At 45.5% G+C, this 27,726-nt stretch overlaps 1 protein-coding gene across 3 annotated transcripts in view; it reads right to left on the minus strand.

The window, feature by feature from the left end:
- Positions 1–27,726, minus strand: part of DOCK9 (dedicator of cytokinesis 9) — a gene marked incomplete at its 5' end in the record, with an annotated part of 234,760 nt that overhangs the window by 193,692 nt on the left and 13,342 nt on the right. The window lies entirely within an intron of this gene.

The following is a 27,726-nucleotide window of genomic DNA, read 5'->3' on the forward strand; positions in this document are numbered from 1 at the left end:
CTCCCAGAGACACACACCATGAGCAGGGAGCTGGTGACTAGGGTCACGGGGGTGACTTGGTGTCAGGAGGAGTTGTTGAACATCTTCACTCCCCAGTATAGACAATTATATTCTGTTGGAGCCAAGACACAATTTTGTTGTTGTTGTTGTTATACAGAAAATCCACTATGTTTAAAAAGATGGGTCAAAACCCTGAGATTTCAAAGGATGAGAAGGCTGAAGATGTAGCTGTTGCCTGGGCTCTGGCCCCACCCTCTCCTTAGCTTGGGGATGCTGGGCTGGGACTTAGAAACCCACACCTCTGCTACACCAGTTGGCTCCCTAGGAGACTCCAGAGACTGCAAGCTTACTCCTTCTCTCGGGGTTCTGCGGGCCTTGGTCTCGCAAGGTCATCCTGGGGTGGTGGATCCTTTCCATGCAGCAGTGGAAGCTGGTTTGTAAGTTACAAGCAGCCTCCTTACACCCCACAAACACCCACCATCACCAGCCATCTGGCACCCACACCCAGGCCTGATCCTAGATTAAAAGGACCAGGGCTGTGAGCTTCAAGGGTTTAGTGACCCTGCCTCATCTGTGTGCCACAAAACCCTGTCAGCTGCTGAAGGATAGTATCTCCATGGTTTTACCTTTGTGTGTAGCAACACTTCTGTGTAATAGTTTGTAAATGTAGAGCTAAGAGATGGATCATCAGGGAACACACAAGAATGACCAGTAAGCACATGAAAAGATACTCAACATTAGACATTAGTAACAAAATGCAAATGAAAACTATAATGGTATCTCACTACATACCGACCGGGATGCACCAAGTTTAAGACTGGCCGAATTGATGGGTCAGCAAAATAGCTCAGCAGGCTAAAGCACTTACTGACAGCCTAAGCTCAATCTCCAGAACCCACAAAGCAGAAGGAGAAGAGCGATTCTCAGATGCCCTCCTATGACCTCTGCACGTGCACCATGGCGGGTGGGCAGGCGGGCGGGCCCACACCAAACAAATAAATGGTTTTTTAAAAAAAGATTGTCAAATTGAGTGTTGCAAAGGCTTTATAACCAGTAGAACATGTGCACACTGCTGCTGGATTCACTTTGGGGAAGTTTGCCAATGTCTCAAAACAGTTCCCAGATGAATCAGCTACTCAACTCTTAGGTGCTAGCTCGGGAAGAAGGAGAACACAGGTCTGTTGGCTCCTCCTTTGAGAATAGTAGAAACATCTTACAACTGGACATCGTGACTTCTGCAGACACCCTCAGACTTACTAAGATTCCATGAATTGTGCAGTTAAACTCACCGTGACATGAAACACTCCAGGCTAAATAAACAGGAACCACGCTCAATGTGACTGTGTGTGAGAACCACACGGGACAGAGACAGTGCCTCAGGACTGAACCATCACAGCACAGTGGGTGGCTCCCCCCCACCCCCCGCCAGGCTGCACTTAAGCAAGTGTGACGTATTAGAGAAATGGAAACACAGAATAAAGGATGGTTTTGACTGCTTCACAGCGAACTGAAGAGAAGCTGGGAAAATACTCTCAGATGGGATTTTTTTCCTCAGGGAAGTGTTTTGACAGGCGATATGCACCACAGCCAGCCAAGTCCAGCTGGCTGGCCACTGGTGTCACACGCATCTACACATATGACATCTCTAGAAACAAACCTGGGTGTGACCAAGTACTACCCTCAATGTAAGAGACCCTGAAGATCTAGCCATTTGAAGACAAGCAGTATCTTTTATAAATGAATGACCTGAATCTTCAATTCACTTGCCCAATCGCTGATGATGAAAACAGTCTATACTTACCACAGTGAGTTTATTGGAAGAAAAACTAAAATTTAACCAAAGGTTCAAGACATTCATACTTTAAAAAGAGTTCTCAAAAACCTATGTAAAGTTTCTTCAAAAGGAATATTGCTAGTGCATACATATACATATATACTGAACACCCTGCTTTCTATAGTTAATGTTTTTAAAGTATTAATTTTTTAAAATTATTTTGTTACGTTTGTGATTTAAAATTATTTTCTTAAATACCGCAGTATATAACTTTGTATGTAAAGAAAAAGTAAGTTTAAAAGGTACCATTTCAACACTACCCAGAAATCAACTGAGCCACAGAACAAGGGTTGCTCACCACTGTCCAACTAGAGGACTCAGTAGAGAAGAGAACGGATTTGATCCAAGTCACACGGCATACATGTGCCCTGTGAAGAGGAACCCTGCCTCCTAAGCCTCCGCTCTTTCTGAACTGTCACACACATCACCAGAAGAAAAGACAATCACAAGGCTTTACTCTGATAGGATCCTGGAGGAAATATGGCATTGCAGTTGTCCCTTAATTACATTAGTTCTCCACGTTAGATCTGCCCTCTGGGTAACCGAGAGGACGTCCACAGCACTGCTCATCAACCATCCAGGTGTAGCCCTCCCATCCCCCATCCCAGGCTCCTATCAGCCCCACTGAGATAGCAAAGTGGTTCACGTACAGGCAAGGGAAGCATGTGCCGGAAGGATCTGCTTCGTGCTCCACTCAGAACACCACACGGAAGCTGAGGCATTAGTCCTCTTGTTCTGAATGAGAGCCACAGTAAATTCAATGGCAGATTCCTCCAACTTCCGAAAATAAACTAAATCAAGACCATTTCTGGGGAAACACATGACTTAATTTTGTAATAAAGAAATTGAACAACCTCATTATGAACCAAAGAAATGTCTTAACATTAATGCACTTCCTTCTTTTACCTCATCGGAGACACCAGAGTGGACTACCAGCTAGAAGGCACCAGGAAGATGATTATGTGTTGTGCTAAGTAGATGGAGTGCAGGCCATACCAATGAGATCATGTGCTGTTAAAACTGATTCTAAGGGGGCATGGAGAGATGGCTCAGTGGTTAAGAGCACTGACTGTTCTTCCAGAGGTCCTGAGTTCAATTCCCAGCACCCACATGGCAACTCACAACAGTCTCTAACTCCAGTTCCAGGGGATCTGATACCCTCACACCAACAGATATAAAATAAAGTTTAATAATTAAAAAAATTATTATAAAAATCCAGATACCAAATTCCTTAAAACCCTCTTAGTTGCAAAAGATAAGACTAAAGCTAAGCCTTTTTCTTCCACAGAGACAAGAACAACAAATAACTAATTTATATGCTACAAATTAAAGGGATTTGGTTATCTGTTACTTTTTCACTGCAAATGCCAAAAATCTTCCTAATCTGAGAGGATTTCTGTAAACTCTGTCTTCCAATATAAAACTTTTTTTTTTTTAACTTTGGGTAACCCAAGTCTGTCAACCAGCGTTACAAAGTCTTCAATTTAGCAGATGTTTCCTTAATTTAAAAAAAATCTAGAAATGGTAAAATTACATATAGGATTTTCTCATAGAGAGATTAAAATTACCTAAAAATAAAAGTTTTCATTTCTTGTCATTAAATGTTTAGTAACAGATTCCAAGAGTCTAGAAAGCCAGGGCTCCGAGGAACAAAGGAGTTCACAGCTGCTAAAGTAATTGGTCCTCGATATGCAAGGCAAATGTTTGAGGATACAGGATGCCCTGCTGTATCTGAGCATAAAACACAGACGTACATGTACACCGTGCTTTCCCCCCACTGACTGAGAACTAAACCTGGAAACGTTCATATCATATGTCCTGTTTCCTGCAGGTCAGTTCACCCAGTAATGGTCCAGGTTCCATTTTGGTTCCAAAACAAAAAGTCTGTAGGTGAAGGACCATGCTGTGGCCCGAGCTCCTCCAGAAAGGCCAAGCCCAGCATGTGAAGAAATCCATAACAGCCCATGTTGTCCTCAAGTCAGAAGGAGAGAAACGAAGCTGCCACCCCAGGAGAGCTTATGCACCAGAGACGACCACTGGGTGCTGGAAACATCCAGGAGGCAACTAGACCAACGGTACCTAGCATGCTCTGGTCCTGCAAAGCAAGGGAGTCTCTATAGGCATTGGCTGTGACTGTGATTTCCTCTGGGTAAAAGCAGGACCATTGTGTCATTGTTCATCCACAGCAGCCTGTTGAGATGGTACAGAAGACCCACCATCCTATGGTTTGTATAAGGTACATCTCATCTGTTGTGCAGTATAACCGAGTCACAAATGAGTCAAGACATGGCTGAGTCACTGAGTGTCTGCACTCCAGGATGCCAATCATGTAGCCACAGACATCCAGATTCATCTCCTTTCCACACAGTACTTCGGTCAGCCATCCTAGAAACTTCTGCATTAACATGCTAAGTAAAAGGAACATTTTATAATAGAGCAGGTGATAGATCAAATAAATGCCTGATCAACTCCAAGGGGCCTCAATATGGCTGGGATGCAGATTCTTTCTCCCATCCTCTAATCAGAAAATGTATTCAAGATGCTCCATCTAGTGGATTGTTTGAGGATCCTCAGGCTAAGGAAAATGCACCTTTTTAAGAGCTCAGGACATCCAACGAGTCCCACACCCACAGCCAAACCGCTGGAAGCCACAGATAAAGCTCATAAAAAGTTCTGCAACCCAAGCCCAGAAGGATAGTGGAGGGAAGAGGAGGGGTCACGACTTCTGCGCTTCCTCAGGTTAGGAAGTCACCATGACTAGTCAAATACAACTGCACCCTAAACCGCTATTCCCCATTTTCCTCTGACACAGCAGGAACTCGCAAGGAGATACGTCAGAGTGACAGAGTGACAGAGAGGCAGGTGAGATGTGGCAGAAGCTCATGACATAGGGTGGCGGGTCTTCTGTGTATATCCAAACAGAACTCGGTCCACAACTATTCATAAGCAACTTTATCTGTAATAACCAATAACTGGAAACGGGATTAATAAACGATGGGGTCCATCAATAAAAGAAAACAATAAATAATAATAAACAATAATAAAACGGACGATGCAAAGACAAGGCAGAATTCATGCCGCATCATCCCATGTTTATAAAAACCCAGTAACAGAGTAGATCTGAGGTTTCTCAGAGATGGGTGACCCTGCGGGTCCAAGGTCACTCGGGCTGGGGTGTGGATGTGTTCCTCACTTTTAATGCATGGCAGTTTACGTATGTGGGTGTTCAACTTATTTTAAGTATGTGCAGCTTTGAGTATTTCTATTGTTTTCAGTAAAGCTACTTGGTAGAAAATGGCCATTCTCGGTGCATTCCACACAGCAGACTCTAGGGATAATATGCTCTTGTTTTACCTTAAATCTGCTCCACCCAAAATACTCTTCTCTTTATTGGGAAACAGACTAATTATTAAGCCGAAAACAGTTTTTTATACCACTTTTATGTCAGCATCAAGCTGGCTTCTGAAAGGGGAGACATACTCACATTCCACAGTGTCCCTTGAAAAACTGGAGGATTCCAGTTTTCCCATGTGCCACAGGAAAGCACACTTACACACTCAGCCGTGCACTAGTTTATTATGTGGATAGAGATACTGGGAGGAAGGCCAAGTTCACAGAGAAATCCCTGCGCATCAGCAGATTACGCCAAGTTCTTCCACTTTTCAGCGCCAGGAAAAACTTAACCCCTCGGATGAGCAGATGCACATCTGCAGCACGGCCCCAGGCTGCTCTCTGGAGGAGTGCAAGACGGAAGGGTGACCCGGCTGTGTTCCGTTTACATGTGCTTCTCGAGAGAAGTCCTACATGAAGTCCGTAATAGTGCATCTTACTACACAGCCAGGATGGAGAAGGAAAATGATCTCATGTCCTTATTGGGGAGTGCACCATGGCATGTGTGGGGCAGTCGGAGGACAACTGGAGTAACCATTTCTCTCCCTTTGTATGGATCACGGAGATCGAACCCAGGCCCTAGGTTTAGCAGCAAGTACCTTTACCCACAGTCTCACAGGCCTGGACAACATCTCTTACAGATTAATTTTCATATATAAAAACAACATGCATTTTTGAGAAATACATTCAGTAAAACTATTACTTTCCTTCCCTGAGTTAGATATTATTTTTTACATATAGTGATTATATCAAAGTCTGCAATATAACATGTTGCAGATATATTTGATCACCCTGTGAACCCTAAGACTGTCATTTGCTGAAAGAACTGTTTCTAGCTGTAGTGTGGCTCAGCCTTAGGACAAACCTTTAATCCCTCAGGCTGGAATACAGACACGCACTTAGCGCACACCTTTAATCCCAAACAGTAGACATAAAGTTAGCCTGAAGAAAAAGCACCCATATTTGAAAGTGATTTTAACTGAGTGGCAGACAAAGTGATGAATCAGAGAAAGCTTTGACAGAATAGGATACACCCAATTCTCACAGGAAGAGAAGAAAGAGAAACTACTGAAAGAGAAAGAAAGAGAAAAGAGAGAGAGAGAGAGAGAGAGAGAGAGAGAGAGAGAGTTAGAGTTTTACCAGGACAGTTGTACAGGGACAGGTGGTAGAGAAAGAACAAGCCAGACACAGGTAAACACAGAATGAGCCAGAGGATGAAAAGGAACCTGGTTAGAAGAGATCACCAAAGGTAGCATGAGGCCAGACAGAGCAACTCAGGAGAGACTGAGAAAGAAGACAGATTGAATCAGCCATCTTAGAGGAGTTTTAGCCAGAACTGCTGAGCCGAACCAGCCAACCAGAGGTCAGAAAGAATAAAAAGGGTAAGCTTATTCAGCAGTAAGTCTCAAGGAGCTGGATTAGATTGTAAGGTGGCTAGAAGCTTCCAGGACTAGGCCTCGGTTAGCAGACAGAAGCAGTAAGTCTCGGAGAGTTGCTTTTGCCTTCCAAGTGCTGGGAGATTACAATTAATACAGGAGAGTAAAAGTTACTGCTACAAAGACAGAATCCTTAAAGGCTTTATCCTGTAGTTTACTTGGTAACTCCTTGTGGGTATTAAATGACATTATTGATAACCACAACTCATGGTAAGAAGAAAATACTTTTCATGTCTTAACACTTAGAAAGTAGGGTGGAGGAGCTCTGAACATGTGGCCAGAGCTGAAAGGGAAACTTAAGGGTTCTTTGGAAAATCAGTTCGATGGTGTTTTGCTGGGGCAAACACCTGAAGGAGCATTTCACTGAAGCAAATACAGGTGAAAGGATACATAATGAAGGATTCTTCACTAACAAGACACATGTATTGCTCTGCCTTACGCTGCGTAGTTGAGCTCCTTTTGTTAGGACTCCATAGAGAGAAATGCACCCAAAAAAAAAAAAACAAAAACAAAAACCTTCCGGTGGTGTGCTGTAGTTTTTACCACTTCAGCAGACTTGGGCTGATTGGCAGTCATGTCAGCTGAAACAGACGCACATGGAGTGTTGTTAAGACAGACTCATGTGGTGGCGAGAAGAGGGCTTGGCTTGCTTATAGAGCCAGCTACCAATGCTTGTTGGTCTTTGCTTAGTGGAGAGAGGCACAACCAAGAATGTCTATCACTCCTGCTGCTCCTGCTCCCTCCTGCTGACTTGTGCTGACTCAGCTGAGGCCTGGCTGTCTCTGCTAGGTCATGCCCTGCCACTACCGCTGATTCATGTTTGCAATTCTCACTCTACTGAACTGGACTGCCAGTGTATCCGTGAAGTGTTTGTGAGTGGACTGAGCTGCTGCTGCTGACCTGTGAACCGAACTGCTGAGTTCCTGACAGCCCAGATGCTATTCGCTCCAGAGAGGTCCACTTCCCCCATACTGTTTCTTTCCCACCACCCCCTGGTGGGTGGTGGGCTAGAAGGGAGGTTAAAGCATTTAAGACCCATCATTAAAAGTAGGTTTTTTAAAAACATTAAAGCTATGAAGAGCACTTCCAAAGGGAGTAGAGGAGGCACACAGGAGGGCAGCAGACGGTCAGCTCCCATTCCAAGAGAAGACACATGGCACATAGCTGCACTCCTCAACCCTATTTCTCTATAGTGTCCCCCCTACCTCTGTACTTTTGTTGTTTATGGGCTTTGTGTGTGTGTGTGTGTGTGTGTGTGTGTGTTGCCTGCATGTATATATGTGTGTCATAGAGGTCGGAAGAGACAACAGTTAGGTCCCCTGGAACTGGAGTTATAATGGTTGTGAGCTACCACTTCAGTGCTGGGAACCAATTTTGGGTCTCTTTGCAGGAAGGACAGGTGCCCTGTTTTCTGTTTAATTTTTATACTCATACACATACCCTTTATGTGTGGCTGCCTACACAAATGCCTGTGAGCCAACTGTATGCCCAGCACCCAAGGAGGCCAGAAAAAGAAATTAGATCCCCAGAAATTGGAGTTATAGATAAATGGTAGTGAGAACCCATGTGGGTGTTAAGAATTGACTGACCCTAGGGTATCCAGAAGAACAGCCAGAACTCCTGACCTTTGAGCCATCTCTCTATCCCAAAGCTTGTGTGTGTGTGTGTGTGTGTGTGTGTGTGTGTGTGTTTGAGGGGCAGGGGGTCCAGACAAAGTCTTACTGTGTAGTCCAGACTATGACCTCAAGCTTGCAATCCTCCTGCCTCAGCCTCCCAAATGCTAAGGCAAAGGCATTTCCACTAGCATGTTCTTCTCCCTTCGGGACCTTTTAATCACGAGGTAAAAATCACTGTCTGAAAGAACCTTCCCCAAAGGGGAAAAGCCATGGCTTTGCTACACAGGATCAGGAGGTAAGATTGTACCTCGGTGGCCCTGAATCCAATAATGAGTGCCTAATAAGAGAGAAGAAAGAAGATTCTGACACGGAGGCTTCTAGAAAAGCCTTACTGCTACAAAGTTTCCAGTTTTAATCATATAGATCTTTGCATTTGTTTCCAAATGTGATAGCTCAAAACAATAAAAAGCATTTTTTACTACATCCCTTTATTGGAGCAGGCATGCATTAGGAGGTCAAAGGGAAACATAATAGTCAGCTCTCCCACCCTCAGGATCAAACCTAGACCAAGTTCGGTGGCAAGTATCTTACCCCCTAAGCCATCTCTCACCAGTCCATAAGATGTTTTCTCATAAGCCAGAAGTCTAAAATCTAGCAGGACTGTGCTCCCTCCTTGGGGCTAAGAATCCTTCCTTGACGCTGTTATCATTCAAATCTCTGTGCCTATTTTAGCCAATAATTCTAATGAATTGCAAATCAGGGGTATTCTCAGCATCCTACACAAGGACAAGAATTAACTCACGACATCAGGCAGGAAGATGTGTTGTTGAAGCATTTCCTGACACTCCTCCAAATGGTGTCTTTTTCTTATACCTGCACACACGTGACAGCCGTGGACCTTGTCCCTCCTTTACCCTCCACAGACAGTAGCTTGCCTCCCCTTGGTCCCACTGGACAGATGTCCCTTTAACTAATAAATGGCAACCACGAGTCCCAGTGCACCTCAGTATCTATGAAAACGGTCCCCACACCAACAGAGACAAGGCAGGCTTGAGGGGCAGCAACTGAGCTCAGGACAGCTCCTAACATTTCCTTTCCTACGATCCTACCTCTGGACCATCCACTACAGCCTCTCATACTCACATTCTTTCACTCGCAAGTCTGGCGAGGAGTGAGGGCCGTGACCCTGTCAAAAGGAAGGAACTGGAAAAATATTTTTAAACATGACTGAAATACATCCACAAGATGAGTTCCTATTCCCCAAGCATTTACATTTTTAGGTGTTTTACTTTCAACTATTAGGGGAAGAAAAAGAGAGAGAGAGAGATGTTCCTGTTTAAATGGGCTAAAGATAGTTTCTGAGTATTTAGTATTTCTTCCCTGCCAACTGACACAGCTCAAATGAAGCTTTCTATATTCAATCCAGAACAGACTAAACGGGCTTATTTATATCCACTTAGCCGCCTTATGTAACCCCGTGGGAACTTCAACCTGTGAGCTGCTACCCACTGATAAGACCTCGAGGAATCATGGCCTTCCGTGTCCTCCAACCAAGACTCATCATTAGGCATGGGACAGTCCCCCTTACCCATCATTCCTTCACTGGTCTCAGATAAAGGACATCTTCTCTCAGGCCACCTCATGGCAGCACAACAAAGCTTGCTCGTCCTTTCATCGGTCCCAAACCCCTGAACTTCCTCAAGAGTCCTTTCAGCAAAGGGAAGAAGAAAAGGGGGATGAAATTGTCATGGGTCTTTTTCTTGTCTTGGGGGAAAAGAAGTTCCCTAAACTGACTGGAAGACAGATAGCCAGGCCTAGGAGAAAAGCTTTAAGATGCCGGGGCCTGTGGTGACTGCAGCCTGGTACGCTGTCCATACCCCAGACACCCTCGTGGCACCCACTCCAGACTCTCTCCTCCCCACACACAGAAATGGTATTCTGTGAGATTTTCCCGGTCTTCCACTCTGGGGTGTGAACCCTACTGGCTTTTCATACGTTAGCATGCAGAGCCCAGGAGCGAAGGTAAGGTGTGGAGGAAAGGGGGCAGATGGCCAGGTGTACTGAGGGGGCCCAGAAGAGAACAAAGTAAGGCTGACTGGCACACTGGAAATCCCAGCCTTCTGGAAGGGGAGGCTGAGGGATCAGAAGTTCAAGCCTAGCCTGGGCTACATAACAAGTTCCAGGCTACCCTGGGCCACATAAGATCCTGTCTCAAGAAAACAAACTGTCTCAAGAAAACAAACAAACAAAAAAAGAGTATAACTACATTGATTGTCTATATCCTTACCCAACGTAAATGGTAAGGAAAGAGGGCAAAACACATCCCAAAGGATGATGGGGTTAAAGAGTATGATGACAGAGGAGGAGGCTGATTCCCTCACTGTGAATTATCTTGGCCACAAGCCACTCCAGGCAACCCCTCCCGCTTGTCTTCCCCTTTGAACCCCTCCATGACAGCATGCAGGTGGCGCCACATTAGTTCATCCTTGCCCTATAGCCTTCTACCTATGCCATTATTACAGCTGAGACAATACTAGTGTGACCATCCTTCCCCTCAGGTCTTAAAAGAGCACCTCACACGCTGCCTGGCGCCAGAGGCCTCCAATAAATGTTGCCTGAATGAATGCTGGTGAATTCACTTACCACTTACATTTAATTACCATGTAAGCCCATTGTGATTCTTACTTATGGGACAGATTACAGAGGCCATAAAGTCCTCTGCCAACAATAGCTATGAGAGACACGGGCATAACAAAGCAGTTCAACTGCTCAGGCCAGGCACTGCCCAGCTTTATAGCTGGAAAGTCAGGGCCAACCCTGAGCTTTGGTAAACAAACCAAGCTTACACAAGATGACACTGAGCGGAGCCATCAGCCATGAGGCTGCTCTCCTAGAACCACCAAGTCAAGAGCCCTGCGGGTCACTTGGCAGCAGCCAGCTGATATTGTTCTCATTTGAACTTGGAGCAGACAGCAGGACGTCTGAATTGCTGTAGGCCTTCCTAAAGCTGAGCTATCTGGTTGCCTAGCAACCACAAATGCTGCCCCAACTAGCTACCATCCTCAGTTGGGCTTGATCCATTTAGGAACACCAAATGGTGTCAACTAAAAAACCAACACTTGCTTCCTGGCTGTGTGTGGTTTCAAACGTCTGTAATCCCAGAAGACCAGAGGGTCCAGCATTCAAGGCCACAGCTAGAAAGCCAGGTTCAAGGCCAGTGTAAAAGCTACTTGAGATCGTCCTAGGGAGGAAGGAGAGGGAGGGAGAAGGGGAAGGAATAAGAGGGGAAAGAAGAGGTTAGAGGGCAGGGAGAAGGAAGGAGGTTTTTGTTTTGTTTTTTAAGATTTGTTTTCTAGTGCTTATAGAAGTGTTAATTGCCTTTTAACTAATATTTTATAAAAGTTTAACCACAAAAAAAACAAAACAAAAAAACTCCACAGTTTAGACTTCCCTAGACAGCTGCCAGTAGACTGAAGTACTCCTCCCAAATACAATACAATACAGGCCCTGCCTAACCAGGATCCTCAGGAAGAGGATTCACCGGCAGAAAGGCCAAGAGCAGAGAGCCCTACCGCACTTCCAGCTCATGAGTATCCACACACATCCCTCCTCCCAGTGTGACCACATTGAGTAAGTCCCCTCTCCTGTCTTCCACTTTCAGTTTGGCTATTTTCATTGTCTTGGCACAGGTTGATGTCACACAGGCCAAAATGTACCCAAGTATCAGATCTTCTTCAGTAGAAATATGAGGATGTGGAGAAACAGAAAGTGCTGCCGGGAGTTTAAATTAACACCGCCAACATGGAAAACAATTTAGCCTTCAAAAATGTATAGATGACCAAGCTATGGTGCCTCCCGTTAATCCCATCGGACAGCAGGCTGAGGGAGGGGGAACATGAGTTCAAGACCAGTCTAAGCTATAAATAAAGATCCTGTTCACACAGTTTTCTAACACAACTACCACACGAACCTGTAATCCTATCATGGAATATATTTCCAAACGAGAAGCTGGCGCGTACCTGTCTGATTCCTCTATTGCTGTGATAGAAACAGTGACCAAGGCAAGGAAGGGATGATTTGGCTTATGGCTCCAGAGGTCCTGGAGCCTGTTGTGGTGGAGGGTGTGGGGGAGTGTAGCAGCAAGCATGGTAGCTGGAACGGAAAGCTGAGAAGTTACATCTTGAACCACAGTGCAGGAAGCAACACTGGGGGAGAAACACCAACGCCCACCCCCAGTGACATACTTCCTCCAGCGAGGCCACACCTCTTACGTGGTTAAGAGCACTGACTGCTCTTCCAGAGGTCCTCAGTTCAAATCCCAGCAATCTCATGGTGGCTCACAACCATCTGTAATGGGATCTGATGCTCTCTTCTGGTGTGTCTAAAGACAGCTACAGTGTGGTCACATATAATAAATAAATCTTAAAAAAAAAGAATTCAAATGCCGGAGGCTATATAATAAATAAATCTTTAAAAAAAAAAAAAAAAAACAGAATTCAAATGCTGGAGGTTATGAGGGACTCTTCTCATTCTGGCTATCACAACAGTCCCTGCTTAAGACAGCCCTATTCACAGAAGTAGGGGTACACAAAACCAAAGAAATCCTGGTGTTTCTAACAGCATGGACGGAGGCAGGAGCCTTATGATATGTTGATATTTACATGAGATTACCAGATATGGGGCAAGCATTAGATAATGTCTCTTGTATGTAGATTCTACATACAAAAAAAATTAGACTTTATGAAGTAGAGTGGGAAGGTGGAGGGTGGGAAGATGCTGGCTATAAGCTAGATAACAGAACATTTAGCTTAGTTAGGAAGTAAGTTCAAGAGACCCATTATACAATGCAGTGACAAGCATACATTAGCTGCCCCCAGTCAGTCATGCATATTTCAAAGCACTATGGGATGCCTCCGTGTGTTTACCACATTTCAGAAGATCATTATGTGTCTGTTATTAATAAAAACAACCCGAGAACAGCTGAAGCAAAACAGGTAAGGCAGGAAGGAGCCCTGTTCCCAACACAGGGCCACCCCAGGCTCAGCCTACGGCTATAGACAGAAACCAGCGGAGTGATCTCTCTGGCCAGGCATTTCCTTGCTCCTGAGGTGGGGGCCATTAACAGGTTCTACTGGACTCTTGAGTAAGAGGAACCTGACCTCTGGGCCACCACAGTGCCTCACGTAACTAAAGGCAGGTCTTGGTTTAGTCACCTGCTCCTCTAAGATTAACCCAGGAAGTTATGTATTGGTTTTGATGTTTTCCAATGGAGGAAGGAGTTCACACCCAGCATGCTAAGACTCTCAGCCGCACCACAGGAAGCAGCAATTAAAGGTTACCAAATTTTTGGGACTTGTTTCAGCAGCAAACATCCCATAGAACCTGCCTGGTTACTAAGAGGTATGCCTGAGAGAGAAGCCCTTGCTTCCCAGAAGGGGTGGTTCTCAAAATAGCAAATGCACACATCCCCCCAAAACTCCATTTTGTTTCAAGTATTTGCTCATATACAGGTATCTAACATATATACATATGTGTGTGTGTGTGTGTGTGTGTGTGTGTGTGTAGATATTCATTCTTGTGTCCAATCTGGGGTACAACTTTCAGCCTCCCAATGATATCACCAGAAATATCACAAGTGTAACTTCGTGTGTGCTTCGGAACCTGCAACCTGTAACAACGGGAGTGCTCTCGAAAGTCTTTGGATTTCCAAGGGAAAATCCACCGTAAAATGTCCTTCTATCCCACAGGGGTGAGTGTGAAGAGAGCAAAGACTCATATCCATCAATGTAAAGCATGCATTTAACTCAAGAGCACACAGCCAATGAAGGTGCTCTGATAGAGAGCAAGCATGGGCTGGCTCACTGCTCAGACGGAACCACCTCTAGAGGCCTTTTGATGGACCCGAGGCTCTTCTAGACACAGCCCTCCTCGCTTTCTCCTCCACCAATTCCAAGCATTTCCTATCAGGCCAGCTACAGTGGAAGAAACAACTCACAGGCAACCCTGGTATCCTCAACGTTAAGTTCCCCATGTTCTCGTTTGAGGATTGAAAGTAATATGCTTGTGCCTTGTTATTCCACTGCTGACCATTTCTCTTGATTCCCTACCTTTTTGGGTAAAACTGTCAGTGGAATCAGAATCCCCCAAAGAGCTCACTACTCAACAGCAGCTGACAAATGTTATGGCTGAAAGGGGGAAGGAAATGAATACTTTAAGATTACATTTTGTTGAGGCTAGAGAAGTAGCCAACTGTGGCCAGGTGTGGTAGCATATGGCCTTTAATCCCAGTACTCAAGAGGCAGAGGCACATGGATCTCTGTCGAGTGTGAGGCCAGCCTGCTCTACAGAGCTATTTCTAAGCCAGCTAAATAGTGAGATCCATTTTAAGAAAAATAATTAAATATATAAAATGCCTACTGCTCTGGCAGAGGAACTGAGTTCAGTTCCCAGCATCTATATCTGGCAGCTCACAAGCTCCAGGGGATCTGATGCTTACTCTTCTGACCTCTGACCTCAGGCACTGCACTGTGCAAATACCCAAAGATCACATATACACAGGGAAGTAAAAATCTTTAAACGTGTAAATGTGTGTGTTTGTGTGTACTGAACTCAGGCCCTCATACATATACATGTATACATATATGTATATATTATGTAAGCACACGATACAAATGTATCTTGTAGCCTGTTGCATGTCTGTAATCCCAGCATTCAGCTGGCTAAGGCAGTGGGATGGTCAACTCAAGGTCAGCCTGTGTGCCCACCCACTATACAGATGTCAACCCATCACAATGGTCTCTGTGTGAAACCAGCAGTCTCCCCCCCGCACGGCTGTCCTTACCCAGTCCTCTCATAAGAGTTTTAGAGATGAGACAATATTGTGAATAGCACGTGTGCTTAAATGGTACCCTAAGTTCATGTAATTACGGTCACGGCACCTCTGCCTTCTGCCTCAATTTTCTGCCTTAGAATATAAGTTATGGGTATAAAGAATGAAACATCATCTGTGGGGTACCTGCCTAGCACACCACATAGGACTGGGTGTGGTGGTTAAGTTCTACAATGCAGCAGGGGGGAGCACAGGCAGAAGATCAGCAGCTCAGTCAAGGAAGAAAGAAGGGGAGGGAGGGAGGGAGGGAGGGAGGGAGGGAGGGAGGGAGGGAGGGAGGGAGAGAGAGAGAGAGAGAGAAAGGAAAGAAAGAAAGAAAGAAAGAAAGAAAGAAAGAAAGAAAGAAAGAAAGAAAGAAAGAAAGAAAGAAAGAAAGAAAGGAAAGAAAGAAAGAAAGAAAGAAAATAGTGTCACAGGGGCTCACAGAGACTAAGTCACCAACCAGAGAGGACCTAGGTCCCCTGCACATATGTAACATATGTGCAGTGTGGACTTCATGTGAGACCAGCAGGGGCTGTCTCTGACTCTGCGGCCTGCCTTTGGGTCCCTTCCTCTAACTGGGCTGCCTTGTCTGGCCTTAATAGGAAAAAAATAGTTCTACTGCAACTTGACATGCTAAGGTGGGTTCCTGGGAGTCCTTTCCTTCTCTGAGGGAAAGAGAGAGGGAGGTGGGGGAGAGAAGGTGGGGAGGTTGGAGGGGCTGGGATGAGAGGAGGGAAACATTGATCAGGAAGTAAAGTAAACAAATTAATGAAAAAATAAACAAACAGGGGAGAGAATGAGGGAAGGTTCTCACCTTCTGCCATGTGATCTGGGGATCACTCCAATCAGGATGAGCCAATGTAAAAGCCCCCAAAGATAATAATACGTATCTATGATGTGTGTGAAGTATGTGTGTGACAGAGGCAGAGAGAAGAGGGGGAGAGACAGAGATGGGGACGCACACATGCCACAGTCGGTGTGCAGCCAGAGGATAACTCATGGAGCTGGGTCTCTCAACCTTTGTGGGGACTCCAGGGATCAAATTCAGGTTGCCAGGTTCCCCCAGAAGACTTCTGGGCCACCCATCTCACTGGCCCAGTGCACTTGATGCATCTCATAAAAAATAAATAAAATAAATAAAATAAAAGCAACAACAAAGGTGTTTTATCAAGTAAGGCTCCCTAACACATAAAACTAAATACCACTATGGAGTGATTGCCCTTCCCAGATTACCAATGCTCCCAGAAAGAACATCTTCAGCAGGGTGTGAATAACTACAGATTTATAGATTACTTACAGGCTATTTACATTTATGCAGTACAGGCAGACAACACACGCAGTAACCTATGACATTTTCCAAAGTTTAAGGAGATTTAGGTTTTAAAATGTAAACTGAGCCAGGCTGATGCTGGCACACCTTTGATCATGAGGCAGAGGCGGGCGGATCTCAGTGAGTCACCAGCCAGCCTGGCACACACAGTGAGACCTTGTCAAAAAGAGGTGAAGGGGACAGAAACAAGATTACATCTGCTTGTGCTGGATCTTCTAAAAAGATTTCAACCAGTAGAATGCAAACAAAGATATGAAAGACACACAGAATGTGCAGTTCAGTTTGTCTTAAAGTGGGGGGAAAAAACTTCCTGAGGAGGGGGGCCCAGCCCAGTAGGGAAATGTAAGGACTGGAGTTCGGATCCTCATAACCCACATAAATGCCGGGCAGCCCACTTTTAATCTCAGCCCGCCTCACTTCTGTTCAACCTTCCCACAGAACGTGAGGGAGGTCTGCAGAAAGTACGAAAGTATCACCCAAACAGAAAAGTCTTTCAACCTCAAGAACGCTTTGATAAGCTGGTCGCCCGTAGACACGGGAAAGCCCCAAGCAAACCAAAGAGAGCAGAAATGTATGAAGACTTAATCTCAACACAACCCCAGTGTGGGGCTGAGCTCTCCACATGGCTAAGCACACTCACCCTTCCACCCTCAATCACCCTAGCGCGAACACACACACCAACGGGCCCAGACCCAGATGCCCAGACTACTCCTCAGAATTCAAATCCTCTATTTCCAGCATTACAAGGCAGAGGTGGTGGGGAGAGACCTTCATGACTCGTGGAGTTGCTTCCTTATAAAACTGCCCATAGGAACCTTAGGAAAGGAAACATCTCACAGGAAAAAGAAGTGAGCAAGTGGAGATGAAACTGAAGAGACAACAAAGGCCACACAGCTGCTCAGCCAAGTATTATTGCCACATTGGAGACTGGAAACTGCCCTAATGGCCTGACGTCATGAGCACCAGTTGTGAACACTTTTCTTGGTGTTAAGTACTTGACTGTCCTCGTTTGTTTCTCTGTTGCCATGGTAACACCATGACTAAAACTGACTTGTGGAGGTTAAGTGTGTATCTGGTTATCACAGTCCACCATTGAGGGAAGTCAGGGCAGGAACTCAAGCGGGAACCATGGAGGGGTGCTGCTTACTGGCTTGCTCTCCATAGCTTGCTCAACCTGCTTTCTAATACTACCTAAGTGTTGTGGATAGCCTGGTGCTGTTTGTATTTTGATGCTAATTCTGCTTCTCCAAGAAGGGCTGCCAAGGAGTGAATTACTACTCAGGTGACTTCATTGGAACCTTCTCCCCACTGTAACTTGTAAAATAAATGCTAGAGCTGGTGATTGGGCAGGGGGAGGGAAGGTGGAGCTGAAGAGTTTGAGGGAGAAGGCGGGAGGAAAGGAGAAGAATGGAGGAAGAGGAAGTGGAGGGAAGATGGAGCTGAAGCATGTGGCCTGGAGAAACCTCAAGTGGCAAGGGATCTCATAGCTGGGGAATAGGGTAGTGTAGTGGTAGATCTGCCCAAGCTAGGCATGCTGGCATTCATATTAATTGAGTTGTGTTTCCCTTGCATGGGTTTATTCAGATTGGAGAGGTTATTGCAGCATCTAGGACCACCTAGCCTAGGAATGGCACCACCCACAGTGGGCTAGGTCCTGTTATATCAATAATCGCCAATAAATTTCAGGGTCTCTATTTCTTCATTCGTAGTCTGACTGCCCCTCTCTAAGAAAGACTATGCTGTTTATTCTAAGATTTACCCAAGAAACCTTTGCCCTTAGTTGCAAAAGACTACTAGATATAATTGTATTAAGCTACTGATATTATTTTCAAAGATATTCTTGGTATGCTACCAGAACCAAGAAAGCACCTGGTTTTATGTAAGGCAAACAAGAACTTTCTGAGACACAAGAAACCTGGGATTCAGACACTTGCAGTAGAAATAAAGACATGAAAAGGGCGCCAGGTAACCCCTGGAACGTTCAGCTTCCTGCCATGGGGTAAGGATCAGTTACTGTAACTAAGAAACCTCAGATTGTTACCTAGTCCCCAGTGATAGTACAACATGGGGCCTGGGCCCATCAGATAGCAGAAACACAGGTCATTACAGAGAAGAGCAAGCAGGACACCCTCTACCCCTACCCTAGCCCAGGCTCCAAGAAAAAAATATCAGGCAACTTTTAGGGCAAGATTAATTCTCCAGTAAAAACAAAACAAAACAAAACAAAACAAAACAAACCCACAAAACCCATAGGAGCAAGACTGCCCAAATACACCTCCAAGCTTGCATAGCTAACACAAGATGAAGAGAGGGGAAATGAGGGGCAGGCCAGGCAAAACCCAGACTGAGCTCCCTACGGTTTGTCCCTTCTCTGCTTTCCACAGAAGACCCTGTGATGCTGGGTCTCGAATGATGTAACTTGTTCCCAAATCTAGTCCAGGGGATGATTCAGATCTTTTATGAAGAACTCCAGTGTCTGCAGAACCCCAGACATTAGTAGTCTCACCTAGACAGAGACTCTGTTGATAGGATTCATAACTGTCACCCTCTGTTCTCTCAGACCTTAGAGGGAGAGTAATTCTTGGCCTGGTTGAAAATCTGAGAGATGAGCCCACTGCCCCTTGTCACTCTGGAGCAAGATAGCTTCACTCCAAAACATGGTAAACCCCCAAAACCAGGCATAGCCACACTGGGTTCATGATAACAGAAAAGACAGCCAAGGTTTACAGAACAGTGTGGAAAAGCACACAAGCCCTCAAAAGGCAACTAAGTTCCTAACTGGAGAAGCCGGACACAAGGGCTTCTGCGTGCTGGCTGACAGGAGGGCAGGAGGGACGGAGGGTCAGAGCCTACTTTGCTTATTACTGTAGTTTGTCCCCAGTGGAAGGGATAGGGTTTGATTAGACTTGCATCCCTGTTTACCTTGCTATGTGTGCTTGCCGCTCTGCTGGGAGATTCTTAACTCCCCCAGTACCACTACCAAAGAAGCCTCATCTTGGCTGAAGAGGAGGCGAAGGGGGGGGGGGGATCTAATCACCTTTCATCCAAGCTTGCCTTTAACTACAAGCCACTTTAAAACCAGTGTCCCAAGACCAAGAACAAAGACCAAGAACAAAGACTATTGAGCCCTCTGATGTCTCCTCTATTTACTTTTCTATCTCAAGAGACTCACACAGTTCATAAACACACAACTCAGCCATAACTTCTTTTAGCAGATAAAAAGGAAAGAGGAAAGAGCTCGCTTATACAGGGTTCTGCTATGAAATCAGTTGAATGATTATGGATGGATGGATGGATGGATGGATGGATGGATGGATGGATGGATGGGTAGATGATTGGATGGATGGGTAGATGAATGAGTGAATAGATGGATGGATGGGTGTATGGATGAGCAGATGAATGAATAAATGCATGCATGCACTGCTCCATTAGTTGGAAATTAAATGACTAATTGATTCTACTTAACTTATACAAACTCACAGCAAACTCAGAGGAACAATTCCAATATCAGATATAAACATGCCCCAGAGATATTAAAAGCAGAGTTTAGAAAAACATGTACATAAAAAACCAAAGGAGAAACCACCAGTGTCTGTGGATAATGGACACACCAAACGAAGCAGCTGCATACAAGGGTCTTATCCAACCTTTGAAAGGGGAGAGCGTCCCAACACGTGAGTGACCCTGCCACGAGCAAACCTCGCATGAAACAGGCAGCAAGACTCTGCTTCTGTAAGGCTCTTAGAGTGGCTAACTTCACAGAGACAGAAGGTAGAAGAGTGGCTGCCCAGGGAAGACCCAAAGAGAGTGGGTGTTTAGTTACTTCTGAGGAAGTAGGAGTCCTGGAGATGAGAGGGGAGAGCAGACGGTGACGTAAGCACCGCAGCGCCAGTGAGCTGTGCTCTCACAGTGAGAGGTGTCAGGGTTGCTGGTCAGCTTTAAGCCCAGCACTGAGGAGGCAGAGGTAGGGGGATCTCTGTTCAAGGTCAGCCTGTCTATAGAGTGAGATACAGGGCAGCCAGAAATATGTGATGAGACCGTATCTCAAAAAGAAGGGAATGGGTAGGGGGGATGGTGGATAAGATGGTAAATTTTACAATAAAAATTGATTAAAATGGCAACATTTAGGTTATATATATTTTATCACAATAACAGCTAATGATATCAAAATACTGAGCTGAAGCTTTAAAGGGTAGACTGTGTGTGTGTGTGTGTGTATGCAAGTGCATGTATGCATATGTATATATAAATTATATTTTATTATATATAATACAAATGTATAATAATATCTATGTGCATACATAAATATATATATATATACAATATACATATACATACATATACATACATATGAACTACATCTCCACACACTTGGGAAAGCATGGGAGGAAAGACTGGAGCAGCACTCCTGGCCACCTGACAGGAGCGGCCAAGCCTCAGAGCTTGATGAGAGTCCATGACATCACTCCAGCACTCCTGGACCCATCTCCTGCTTGCTCCTGCCAAGCCCTAAAAATGTCACGAGCCTGCCTTCTCCCACACTCTCTCAAATTATGCTGCAGCCAAGCACACGGGATGCAGAAGAGCCAGAGTGGGAGCACATGACTGAGAGAATAGGAATTTCACAAGAAAACCCCCACTATACCATTCGTTGAGGCACCATCTCTGCACTGGGGGTTTCGAAGGATGGAAAGTTAGCCACTATTTTGCCTAAGAGCACAAATAAAGCACAAGATAAAATTACACTGAGAAGGAAGAAGGGCCTCCCTGACTGAGCCAATGGGACACTTTAGAGCAAAAGAAGTTAGATCCAGTTCATACTTTTGGGGGAGGTCAAGAAATGATCTATAAAGTGCCCTAACACAGACAACTGAGGTAGCTGTGCAAAGGGGGATTCTTTGGACTATTCCAGAGACAGACAGACAGACAAGACAGACACACAGACACACACAAAGAGCGAGAGAGAGGGAGAGAAAGAGAGAGAGACTAAAATTTAAAACAGGTCCTCAAGTGGGATTCCATCAGAGACCCACACTGTAGGAATGTTCTAGAAACCTTCAGAGACAAAAATCTGCGTCCCTGAGTAGAAGCAGGAAAGGGGGACTTCATGAGGAACCGGAAAGGCAACAGGAGAGCAGGAAACCGCAGTGTTTGTGCTGGCCAGGGGTGTTCTGGGCTAACACTGATGCTGATGGAAGAGGCAAGGGAGGTTTGTCAGGCAGTACATCTGCAGTCAGAGCCAAGGCAGCGCAACAACGGGCCAGGAATCTGAACTGGGGTTTTGATGGAAAGACACCCATAACGGCACATGGCGCTAACTACATGTAATTAATTACGTTACTACAACTATGCCTGTTCCCTGATTCTTCCTCCAGGCTGACATTACTAACTAACAAGCCTGCACAGTGTCTCTCCACTCCTGAGGGAAGGCAGACAGCAGTCTGGAACGCTGCATCGCAAGAGCAGGTCCAGGGTCCGTTATAAATCCCCAGCCCAGCAGCCGGCTCTCTCTGAACTGAGCCACACTTTCCAAATTCAGGAGCAGAAGCAAACCCAGCTGTACTGAGCACCACAGGGCACAGTCTCCGTAATAAAGGTGTCTTTGTAGCTGAGTAAAACAGAGCCCAGCCTGCTTATTGTATTCTACACAAAATGCTTTGAGGATGACACATCCAAATTCCACAGGCTCTCCTTCCAAGCCAAAGTTGTTTCCTGCAAGTATTTATTTCTATAGAAAGCACCAAGTATGTTTATGGGTCATTTTTAGAATTGTATGTATAGGAATTATTTTTAAAAACCCGGCTGTGAAAGGCAGGTATGTAGCATACGTGGGAGGTAAAATGAAGGTAGAAGGCTCCAGAGTTTGGAGTCATCCTTGGCTACATAGTGAGTTTAGGGCCAGCCTGGGCTACATAAAACCCTCTCTCTCAAAAAAAGGTGGGGTGGGGAATAAATTTAAGATGCTTTTGCTACAGATGTAATTGATAACAATGGCAGGAGATCCAGCCGCCCTGAGTATCCAGTTACCCTTTCTGACATTGAGTGGGCAATGTGACATGGTGCTGAGAAGCCAAGTGTGGTGGCTCATACTTGGGAGGCTCAGGCAAGAGGATGGCTACGAGTTGAGGCCTGTATAAAGTGAGAGTCTGCTCAAAAGGAAAAGGGGGAAGGAGGGGGCGGGAAGGATCAGGACAGCTCGATCAATTAAGCACCTGCAACATAAACATGAGGATCTGAGTTTAAATCCCCAGTACCCGAGTTTATAAAAAAAAAAAGATGGCACCACAGTAAGTACTGGTAATCCCAGTGATGGGGAGGCACAGGCGAGAGGGTCCCTGAGCTCCACTGGCCCGTCTAGCCAGCTCTAGGTTTTCAAAATTAAAAGCAACATCAGTAGTTTTAAATTACTAGACTTCTGTGTGTATGAGCAGGCACATGCTTGGCACAGTGGGTGTGTAGAGGTCTACCGGGTGCCATGCACACCATGGTGGCAGGTACCTTTACCTGCTGAGCTGCCTTCCAGACCCCAGAGACAAACCTTTAAAACAGATCTCCACAGAAAGCCCCAATATCAGGAGGGAATACACCAGGACTGTGATCTAACAGCACAAAATAGATAAACATAAAATAAGAAAAGAAAATGATAATTCTAAACCCTAATTCTCAAACGATTACCTTGCTGTTCAGGTAGGAAAATCCTGGCTGTGCTGGTTGGTCAATGGTATTTCATTTGAACCTGATGTAACCCAGGGGACTTTGCGTACATGGAATTTCCATATCATTGTAGTTGTGTAATATCCCCCAAATAAAATAATATTTGCCAGTGCTTAAAAGTTCCTCTAACAATAACTTGACACCTTAAGTAAGGACAAAGTAAATGCAGTTGGTTAAGTGGAGGTTGAGAGGGGAAAGGGTTCTGGGTAAATCCAACTGCTTCGAAGCTCAGAAGCACAGTGACTTGCCTCTCCTGGGAGAGGAGCGATTTTGAAATCCCAGATAAGAGTCTTGGACTGGCTTCTGACACACCCTACAATCAGCAGGCACTCCACTTAGGACAGTAAACTAATTGTACTGCTTTATGCTTGCCGGCCATTCGTGGTGATTTCCCTCACAGTGATAACACGGGAATCAGTTATACTGAAAACTGGTAAGTCCTAGACTTCTAAGAGAAGCCTATAGCTTCTACAGAGTATTTCTATTCTCTCTCTCTCTCTCTCTCTCTCTCTCTCTCTCTCTCTCTCTCTCTCTCCCTCCCTCTCTCTCTCTCTCTCTCCCTCTCCCTCCCTCTCCCTCTCCCCCTCTTTCAAAATGCTTAACATATGACCAACATATGTAAAACAGAATTCCCCAATTTCAAAAGCCTGGACCTAAGGGCGGACCTTAGCATAATAGTACTGGATACCTTAGCACAGGCCATCCCACGGTCTACCAGACAGAGGAAGACGCAGGGAGGTGCTGGGGATGGTTCAGTGGCTAAGAGCAAGTACTGCTCATGAGGAGGACCTACATTTAATATCCAGCACTCACTTGTGCCTGCAAGAAAAGCCTAAAGCTGCAAGGGGCCGTGATGCATCGCACACATTCCCACTCACTCCCCTCCACAAACGCCTAATTTTTTTTTCCCCAGGAGTCAAAAGAACCATCTGTTGTGCTTGGTTTGGCTCAGGATCCTCATAGCCAGGACAGACCAGCTCTGTGTGCCCCCTAGGCTGGGGCACTCATTAAGCACCCTCTAACACACACACACACACACACACATTCTCTCTCTCCCTCCCTCCTAGAAGTTCTGCTAGAAGTCCTAGTGAAGCCCCTTAAGGAACGGGGCGGAACCCAAACAGGTAAGGAAGCACTTGGCTACCTCTTGAAGGACCAGTGGGTGTTATGTGGCAGCCACACACTGGCTACCGTGAGCCTCTGCACACTTAACCTTTGTCATCAGTGCAATGCACACGGCATCTCTTACGCAACAGCCCGGAAACTAAGGGTACCCCAGGACTACAGCTTGGTTCTATAGCATATCTTTCCTCCCTGGTTCTGGCCCACAGTCCTTCTGTTGCCTCAGCACTAAAGGCTCCACATACTCTCCATGAGAATCTTGTAACCTCCACGACAGGCCTCAAATGTTAGGTAGATCAACTTTATTCATAGATCAGTACCTCAAGGAACTCTAGGAAAACCTCAAAGGTCTGCATTAGTAAGAGTCCCCGTGAAATGGCATGGTACACATACATAGGAGCAGGCACATCTTGTACACATAAATATAAGTTGCCGACCACACAGAACCATTCCCAGTGCTCCATTCCGTTTCTTGCCCTATGCCATTATCACACGAGTTGTATGATTGTAGCCTTGTACTAAGTCTTGACATCAGGAAGTGTACCTCTTCCAGTCTGGTTGGTTTGTTCTTGATCACCTACTTACATCCCGACTGAAGCTGGTCTCCGAGGTCTGTCCCTCAGCTGATGGTAAAGTAATAACATTCAGTAAAGATTCTGTTAAATGAGTCCAAACCCATACTCCTCGTCTGACATGTTAATCCTACAATCCTTAAAATAAAACAATTAGTCAATTTGTTGGCAAATGTATTTTCACAGACAAAAAAAGCCCAAGGCTGTTAACCCCATGCCACACAAGGATCTGTCTTGTAAAATACACTGACTGGAAGTTCACGCTGACAGAAGCTCTGTAAATATTTACTGAGGTAAAACAGTGGAGCCCACACGTCAATCCCTACCACACCCAAACAATTGTCTACATGGCAGGACACCAGGAGAACACAGAGGGACGGCAGGCTGTAGGGCTGATTATGGCCGGAAGACTGTTCCCCACTGAGACTGTTAACCACTCCGATATTACCTAACCCTCCTTGTCCTTGTGCATGCAACTCCCCACTCCCTGCTCAACTCTGTGTAACCATCACCATCAGTTTCTGGGGGTTTGTCTTCTCCATCTGAGAGCCCAGCCCACCCGATCCTCGCTTTTCTGTGTCCCTGTGTCTGACCCTTTTTTTTCCCATTCTCTCTGTCTCAGATAGTTCAAATCCTGGAGCCCTGTAAGGACCAGGCAATAATCTAGGTCTAAGGCAGACCAGGGGAGAAGCAGGCCAGCTTCAAAGGGCCCTCGAGCTCCAGGAGAAAATGTGATGTCAGGCCCAGGCAGCTTGCTGGGGGTCCCATGTAGACCTCCACATCATCCCTGCTCTGGAAGATCTTTTGTTTTCCACTTCCATGGTTCTCACCGTTGAGATGCCAGTGTGTTTCCTGATTTTTCCCTTAACGGCAATTCCTCTTGTGGCGAGGGAAAAATCTCTTTAAGGATCAAGAAATGGCTCTAACGGGCTGGAGAGATGGCTCAGTGGTTAAGAGCACTGACTGCTCTTCCAGAGATCCTGAGTTCAATTCCCAGCTGACACCCTCTTCTGGTGTGTCTGAAGACAACTACAGTGTACTTAAATATAATAAATAAATAAATAAATAAATAAATAAATAAATAAGATTATTTTAAAAAAAGAAATGGCTCTAACATCATGTGACAACCTAACACAGCAAGAATTCTGGCTTCTTTAAGAGACTCTGAGGGCTGGAGAGATGGCTCAGCAGTTAAGAGCACTGACTGCTCTTCCAGAAGTCCTGAGTTCAATTCCCAGCAACCACATGGTGGCTCAGAACCATCTGTGATGAGATCCAATGCCCTTTTCTGGTGTATCTAAAGAGAATGACAGTGTACTCACATACATAAAATAAATTTTAAAATCTTTAAAAAAGAGAGAGAGACTGCAATTTAATGTGGAGCTATAACATAAAGTTTACATTTGTTTTACAGTTCGTTGCCCCCTCCCAGGCAAACTTAAAATGACCTCATGATGAGCAAAGAAGAGGAGGGGAAATCTGTCTGGCTTTTCTAATTTGTCATGTTTATAGCTCCGAGACTGCCTTTTAAATCACAAAGCATACATTTATAACATTCCGTTAAACACCATAAATAAGGGGAAAACCACGTGGAGTTGGCCTGCCGAGTGTCCAGTTGCCTTCCCGGCTCCTCAAAGACATGGAAAGAATGAGGCACGCTTGTCTGCATGTGCAGGGCCAGCCTGCTGGACAGGATGTCTCCATCCCTGCCTGCTTTTCTGCCTTTTGTTCAATGTGGAACAGGAAAACCTGCTTTCCTGCTTTCTCAATACTAAATGGGTTGGTCCTTCAAGGGAAAACATCCCCTCTGAATACACCCAAGGCTGCACAGAAGGCAAGAGAAACAAAAGCTGGTCCTCAATATTCCCTTAGCAGCCAGCTGAGGGCTGCCCCCGGGGAAGAGGCTCTTTATCCCTTTACCCTGGCAGAAGAGAAAGGAAAAATGAGGAAGTCACAGACTCAGAGAGGCCCAGAAGTGGTCCTGCTGGTCTAAGGTCTACTGGTCACCCCTCAGGACTCCAGCTTTCTCAGAAAGACAAACTAGCCACTGCCAGATAAAAGACGGAATTAGGAAAAGGCACAAGAACAGAGAGGCACTGTCCCAGAAAAACACGGGTCCACAGGGGACTCACTCTCCAGGCCAGAACTGCAAGGTTCAGGGCCATAGGGTCTGCACATCACATCTACAGAGTCAAGCGATCAAACATGAGCTTAGGTACCTCAAAGGCATATTTCCCTGTCCATAGCTAGTGAGCCAAACAGCTTGGCTGGTGATGGCCCAACAGGTCCCACTCATTCTGTGGGAAACCCTTTCCCACATCCAACCAAATACTGAAGCTGGGCCTGACCTGATGTCATTGCCTAGGTATCCACACATCTCTTCCACTCTATAACTCCCTTCGAGTCACCAGAGACCGTGTCATGGAGAGTCCCACCACAGAGGCTAAGGAGAGCAACCATCTGCCTTCCCCACTTCTGCATGCACTCCTGCTGCCCACACTGACCGCTTCAAATACAATACCCACCCGGCTTCCCCACAAACCTGCACCGCACTGTGCAGACTAAGTGCGAGGAAGGGCCACTTTCTCCTCCAGTCTCCTGGGGACCAGCACTTTTATAAAATACACAGTGATTAGGTGAAATAAGCAAAGACATATGACATATAAATCCAAATTGTCAGTTTCAATGCTTGGAATTAAAGGTATATGCCACCACACCCAACATACAGATATTTACTCTTAGTTTCTATACATATCTCACTGCCAGTCAGTTCCAAACAACTCATATCAAACCCCAAAATATGCAGTTCACGCTGAGCAGGACAGCTGTTAACAAGAAATG

This window comes from Micromys minutus (assembly GCF_963924665.1).
Source record: "Micromys minutus genome assembly, chromosome: 5".
Lineage (NCBI taxonomy): Eukaryota > Metazoa > Chordata > Mammalia > Rodentia > Muridae > Micromys > Micromys minutus.